This window comes from Mus pahari, chromosome 3 (genome assembly GCF_900095145.1).
Source record: "Mus pahari chromosome 3, PAHARI_EIJ_v1.1, whole genome shotgun sequence".
Taxonomy (NCBI): Eukaryota; Metazoa; Chordata; class Mammalia; order Rodentia; family Muridae; genus Mus; species Mus pahari.
The window spans coordinates 149,601,789-149,607,477 of record NC_034592.1 but is presented as its reverse complement, the minus strand read 5'-3'; the positions used below and the strand labels follow the sequence as shown (position 1 = coordinate 149,607,477).

The 5,689-nt window shown below is 46.1% G+C and overlaps 1 protein-coding gene across 3 annotated transcripts in view; it reads left to right on the top strand.

Annotated features, from left to right (window-relative positions):
* The window catches only part of B4galt5 (beta-1,4-galactosyltransferase 5), a 52,574-nt gene that overhangs the window by 22,695 nt on the left and 24,190 nt on the right, over positions 1–5,689 (top strand). Inside the window, exon 1 of one of the 3 annotated variants that reach the window (XM_029536717.1) lies at positions 2,497–2,683. The exons of the other annotated variants lie outside the window; for them this stretch is intronic. The gene's annotated coding sequence lies outside the window, so the exon portion shown is untranslated. Of the gene's footprint in view, positions 1–2,496; positions 2,684–5,689 lie in introns of those variants that run through there. 3 annotated transcript variants of the gene reach the window in all.

Sequence of the window (5,689 nt, the reverse complement as noted above, 5' to 3'; positions counted from 1 at the left end):
TAGTCCTGGCTGTCCTGGAACTCACTCTGTAGACCAGGCTGGCCTCAAACTCAGAAATCCATCTGCCTCTGCCTCCCAAGTGCTGGGATTAAAGGCGTGTGCCACCACTGCCCGCTGATCGGCTTCTTAAAGCTCTTGGTTCGTTACAAGGCTTGTCCTTTAGAGAGCCCCACAGCAGAGGGTATACCTCTGAAGCCATGGCTAGTGCCTGTCTAATGGCCACCGCGGGACTGCTCCCATGCTCTTGGGACAGTAGAGGAACAAAGGGAGGGGCTTCCGCACTTTCTGCCCATCTGTGACATTCTAGCTCTGCTTCGATCCCCGGGCTCTTCTTGTTTGCTTCCTTGCTTGCCCTGTGCCAGCCCTGGGGCAAGCATCACTAAGCTGGCCTCTATCTCTTCTTTTCCATGATGCTGGAATTGAACCCAGGGCTTCATACACAAGAAACAGGCACTGAACCCCACCCCCAGCTCTGACTTTCATCTTTTTTTTTTTTCAAGAGCTTTCTTTTCTTTTCTTTTCTTTTTTTAAATAATTTTTTTTTTAAGATTTATTTATTATATGTAAGTACACTGTAGCTGTCTTCAGATACTCCAGAAGAGGGCGCCAGATCTCGTTATGGATGGTTCTGAGCCACCATGTGGTTGCTGGGATTTGAACTCCAGACCTTTGGAAGAGCAGTCGGGTGCTCTTACCCACTGAGCCATCTCACCAGCCCCCTGACTTTCATCTTGGTTAGTTTATGTCCTTGGTCTGTAACTCATGGGTGTGCTTAGAAGGCTGGAACGGGCTGACAAGACTGTCTAGCACAGCCTCAGCTAATAGCCTAACTTCATCTCTGCGTCAGTTACTGGGCCAAAATGGAGAGGAGACACCTCATCTCCACAGGCAGCTTTGGTGTCTTGCTGGGAACATCATTGTCTTGAGTGTGTTTGTTCTAACTGCAAATTATCAAGATGCTTCTAGAAAGCTTGTTTAGAGGGGTGTCTGGGGTAGGATGTTGTAGTTGGAACACACACCATTCTGTTGTTTTTGTTGAGACAGGCTTCTGCTGTGTAGTCCAGGCTGGTCTTTAGTGTGTCAGCGCCTGCGTCAGCCCTTGAGTATTAGGATTACAGGTGTGAAAACACTGGCATATGTTTGTGTTATAATCCCTAAAGGGCTTGGCATTTGCCCTTCAGTAGATGACTGTTCTGTGGGAGAGCTCCAGAGGTATGCAGTGTATGTATGGAACTGGGTTTGAGTTAAGAGCATAGCAGACACAGACGCTAAAGCTCTGGACTGGCCTATGGGTGTTTGAATTCAGGAATGATGTGGGATGGCCTCAAGACAGCCTAAACATGAGGGGTTACCTAACCTTCAGTGCTCTTCCAGGCCGCAGAATGGAGCCCACAGCTGCCAACTCCTGATATTGAACTAAGAGACTCAGCTGGCCTGCCTGCCTGCCTGCCTGCCTGCCTCCTTTATTCTGTATAGGTGTTTTGCGTACATGTATGTCTGTGTACCATGTGAGCCTCTGGTACCCAAAGGCCAGCAGAGGGTGTTGGATCCCCTGGAACTGGAGTTATAGATGGTTAAGAACCTTGTGGGTGCGGGCAACCAAACCTCAGACCTTTAGAGGAGCAGCCAGTACTCTTAACTGCTGAATCATCTCTCCAGATCTAGCTTTGGCTGACTTTAAAGATGAGTCAGGAGGGAAAGACAAGGCAAGAAGAGAAACTAAACATCAAGTAACCATGTGTTGTGGGTGTTTGCATGTGCTCAGATATGTATGAAGGTCAGCTTCAGGTTCCTTAGTTGCCATCCACCTTATTTTTTGAGACAGGGTTTCTCACCGGCCTGGAGTTTCCCAAGTAGGCTAAGTTGGCTGTTGAAGGAACTGAATTCTCTGCTTCCCTGGGTCTGGGTTGCAGGTGCACACCAGTACCCAGCTTTTTTTCTTATCTATCTATCTATCTATCTATCTATCTATCTATCTATCTATCTATGAGACAGGGTTTCTCTGTAATAGCCCTGACTGTCCTGGAACTCAGTCTGTAGACCAGGCTGGCCTCGAACTCAGAAATCTGCCTGCCTCTGCCTCCCGAATGCTGGGACTAAGGGAGTGCGCCACCAGGCCCGGCAGTACCCAGCTTTTTAATGTGAGTACTGGGCACTGAAGTCAGGGTTTTCATGTTTCCCTAGACCCTTAGCCCTTTGTCTATTATTTTAATTTCTGGGGAGCTTTTTTTCACATTAATTAATTAATTAATTAATTAATTTGGCTGCTTTGTGGGTAATCTTTTCTAACACCCTTCTCCACCCTATTCCAACCCCCAACACTACGTAGGCGAGAAAGAAGGCTAGAGGGTAAAGGGGGTGTCGAGACCTTTAGACTTCTTCCTGCTGATTAGGGGCGGCAAGTTCCTTGAGGCAAGCTTGATCTTTGCCTTTAGGATACCCATTTTTTCTCATCTCTTTGTGCACAACAACTTGATCTACAGCAACCAGAAGCAGGAGGAGCAGCTGCAGCCCTCTCTGGGCTCTACATGCGTCAAGAGTCTTCAAAATTCCAAATGTTACACTTGCAGAAACTATCTGCAGCTGGCAGAATCACGCCCCTTCGAGAGCACGAGGCAAATCACAGTCAGCTGCTGTGGACAACCTGAAGCAGCCCCGGATCCCACACCATGCATATTCCATGGTATGCTTGTGGAAGTGAGAGGACAACTTGTAGGAATTGATTCCCTCCTGCTGTATGGGTTCTGGGGATCAAATGCCGTTTATCAGTTCCTTTACCTGCGGGGTTATCTTGCCAGCCTCACTGGTGTTTTGATACAGGGTTTCATGTAGCCCAGGATGGCCTTGATGCTGACCTTGAACCCTTAAACTTCCTGTCGCTGCCTGCCATGGATGGGATCGCCAGCATGCACCACCAGACTCAGTTCAGCATGTGGAGTTTTAATCTTCAGACAGGAAAAGACATTAAACAAGCAAGACAGGTTGCCTGCCTGCCCAGGCCCTGGTGCTCTGATCTTTTGGCACAGCACAGGTCAGAATTGCAAATCCAGAATCCCAAGAGGCTTTGAGCACCCAGAGATGCTGTTGTCAGGCAAGATGGGAAATGCTAATTGGCCTCTGAGTGAGCAGGGCTGCTGCTGAGCTCCATCCCTTGATAAATATACTCCCCCTGGCAGTCTTGTTAATATTTAAAAATAAAGTGCCAAATCTATTACAGCCACTGTAATTTAATTTTTGCTGCATTTCTGAGCGAGGGGGTTGCCAGCATGTCAGTGTGAGCTAGGCTTCCACTGTCACCCTATTTGTTTATCCATTTAGTTACATATTTGTTTCCTTTCTTATTTGTAATTGCTGTGTAAGAATGACCTTGAGAGGAACTGGAATACTAACTTGGGAATGAGTAATTTGTGTTTGGGTATGCCTACAAAGGTGACTTTGGCTGTCCCTCCTCCCCATCCCAGTTTGCTTCTAGAACTTTCTGAAAGACCAGGGTGCAGCAGGGTCTGAGGTCATGACCCTTACAGAGCTGCTTACAGAGTGTTGTGACAGGCCTTGGAATGGCAAGAACTGAAATGGTCAAGGCTCTCCCTTTCCATTCAGGTGTGTGGTACGTGTGTGCGTGCGTGTGTGTGTGTGTGTGTGTGTGTGTGTGTGTGTGTATAGGATCCCATGGGCTGGCCTTGAAGGTCTTGCTACAGAGCTATCGATAGATGATCTTGAGCTCTCAGGCTTCCTGCCTCCACTTGTGAACTCGGAATTTGCAGGCATGCACCACAGTGCCTAAAGGCTTCATGGACTCTCTTCTAAGTCGTGCCAAACATGAGGACACGGACCTAAGATTGATTTTACCTTTAATCATGCATATATGTGTTGGTGTATGTCATGTGTGTGGGTGTACCCCTGGGGGTCAGAGGTGTTAGATTCTCTGGAGCTGGAGTCACAGGTGTTTGAGAGCCTCCGAAATGAGTGCAGGGGTTGAGCTTGGGTCCTTCTGTAAGAGTAATACATGCTCTGAACCCCTAAGCCATCTCTCCAGCCCAGTAAATGGCATGGCAGATCCTATAAACCAAATAATGGCTTGGGGGACACAAGATAGTCACTGGATGCCTTAACTTCTTACATAGCCAACTGGGGCCTATATATACCCCTAAATCATGATCCTTGATTCCCTTACAGGATTCTTAGTTTAAATAGATTTTGACTTAGGTTTGTTTGGCAATTTAGATAAATCTGAAATCAAACTTCTCCTACAACTGTGATTTGAGACAGGGTCTTACTATGTGGACCTGGATGGCCTGGAACTCACAGAGATCCTCTTGGCTCTGCCTCCCAAGTCAAGTACTAGGATTAAAAGCAAGAACCAACTACATCCATCAACTCTCAGCTCTGTCAGGCAGGCATTCTTCTGTCAGATCCCAGGAGAGGCGTGCCATCCATCTTGGGCAGCCTCTGTCTTCTGTATGCTCTGCATTGCTGTCTGGGGCTGTAGGCAAGCATTAGCTGCAGCCTCTTGTCTAGATTGGAGGGAAGCCTCCACCTTCAGACTGCTCTGGAAAGTCTTGTGTGTATGCCTCAGGCTGGGCAGGTTTTGGTGCGTTCTCCGGACCTTTGGCTATTCTGATGAAAACTTGCCTCTGATCTGAAGTGTTTGGCAAGTTGGGTGTTAGTATAAACTGGGATAATGCCGTCTTAGAAATTGAAATTCTCAAAGAACAGATAACCCTACTAATCTGTTAGGATCCTCCAGGCTAACAGTAATACGATTATAGTGTCATCCTCACTAGACACAAATAGGGATGGATGGCCTTCTGAGAGAGGGTCGGTGCAGAAGCTGAGTCGAAGAGGATGTTTGGAACCTTAATGGGAAGCTGATGCAGGAAGGTACAAGGTTGCAGGGGGATGTATCACCTAAGAGAAATAATAAATTTATTTGACTTGGTCTGTATGCCAGAGAGCAGAAAATTGGTGAAAGTTGACACAGAAGCCTTTATTATACAGCAGCTTTCCATGGGGTTGGGAAAGTGTTTTATTGTAACAGAGAAAGAGAGAAAATAAATTAAAAACAAAAACAAGAACAAAAAGCAACTCTCTTAATAGCCAGGTGAGGTAGCACATTCCTTTAATCCCCACAGTCAAAACAAAGGCAGGGAGAGCTCTGAGTCTGAGGCTAGCCTGGTCTAAATAGGGAGTTCCAGGCAATCCAAGTCTCCATAGTGAGACCCTGCCTAAAAAAGAAAAAGGAAAGGAAAGGAAAGGAAAGGAAAGGAAAGGAAAGGAAAGGAAAGGAAAGGAAAGGAAAGGAAAGGAAAGATGGATGGATAGATTTCCTTATCTTTCCTTTGCTTTCTGTTCTTGCTACCGAATCTGTAAAGGTCCAGTGACCTGTGCAACAGAGACCAGCATGCTACAGATCATCTTTGACTCCAAACTCCCTCTACCATTCTTATTTGTGTAGAAGTTGCGTTTTAATTTTAAATTACATTTGTCGTTTTGTTTGTGTGTGTTCTTGTATCTGAGGATGTGTGGATACCATGTGTCTTAGTTAGGGTTTTACTGCTGTGAACAGACACCATGACCAAGGCAAGTCTTTTTTTTTTTTTTTTTTTAATTTTTATTTTTTTATTATTATTATTATTTTCTTTATTTACATTTCAAATGCTATCCCGAAAGTTTCCTATACCCTCCCCCC